This window comes from Rhyacophila brunnea, unplaced genomic scaffold, assembly GCF_057557595.1.
Source record: "Rhyacophila brunnea isolate RB1 unplaced genomic scaffold, BYU_Rbru_1.0 scaffold_62, whole genome shotgun sequence".
Classification (NCBI taxonomy): Eukaryota; Metazoa; Arthropoda; class Insecta; order Trichoptera; family Rhyacophilidae; genus Rhyacophila; species Rhyacophila brunnea.
Genome location: NW_028233299.1, coordinates 271,878 through 272,902, shown reverse-complemented (window position 1 = coordinate 272,902; position 1,025 = coordinate 271,878). Strand labels below are relative to the sequence as shown.

The following is a 1,025-nucleotide window of genomic DNA, read 5'->3' as shown; positions in this document are numbered from 1 at the left end:
TACATAAATTTTAAACTTATAATTTTAGATAATCATATAAACTCTGTTATATTGTATTTATAATTTATTGGTAAGACTTTATTTATTTATGGGTTAATTTTCTTGCCTCGATTTTATCTATTTAGACGTGGTCAGTGTGTTGGGAATATTGCACAACTCCTTGATGCATCTTTTGACACCTTCACCTGATCTATCTTCATCAATTGCTCTTCTTTTCTCAAATTAGATGAGTTCGAGTGTCTTGCGGAGTTTGAGAGCTTGCATGTATGCAGTATTTCTTTCGGGATTTTTAACTCCTTAACATATTTTTTATGATATTTTGTGACCACCCCATCACAAATCATAACATTGGCATTATTTATTGGTAAGAAATTTAATAATTATATATAAAAATTTAGACAATTGTTTTAGAAGCGTTCAAATTTAAACTATATCAGCACTAGTAATACGACTACAAATTATCCTTCAATAATTCTTTTAACTCTCGATAGCTCAGTTGGTAGAGCATATGACTGTAGATCGTGTTGTCGGCGGTTCGAATCCGTCTCGAGAGATAACTTTTAGTTCAATTAAAAGTCATGATTATCGGTAATTTAGAAGATACCAACTCAGTAATTGAAGGTTTGAAGTTTTTGTAACCAACTAGTTTATATAGAAAATGTTACAATCAATAATTTGTTCAACTTACACCAACCCCTGAAAAGCGATAGAAAATTAAAATATATTTTTTTATTGGGACATGAAAAGGATTTTCGGGTAATAGATGTAGAGAAAATTTAAAAAATAGAACCAATATTTCAATAATTACGCTTGGTGAATGAATATTATCACAGCTACATTTATTCACAATATATTAGAAACCCTATCTTATATTATCAATAAATTTGATCTTATAGCTATTTGTAACAAAATGATACCATATTGATAAAATAAATAAATTTGTGTTAATATTTCATAAGATGCTTTTTCTAGCTTTAAAATAATATTTGTCAGATAAAATTAAAAACTATGACCGTAATTAATTA

At 27.6% G+C, this 1,025-nt stretch overlaps 1 non-coding gene across 1 annotated transcript; it reads left to right on the top strand.

Moving 5' to 3' along the window:
• The first annotated feature begins 481 nt into the window (after nucleotides 1-481).
• On the top strand, nucleotides 482-554 carry TRNAY-GUA (transfer RNA tyrosine (anticodon GUA)). Its single transcript has one exon. It is a non-coding gene; the product is annotated as a tRNA-Tyr (tRNA).
• Nucleotides 555-1,025: the final 471 nt, after the last annotated feature.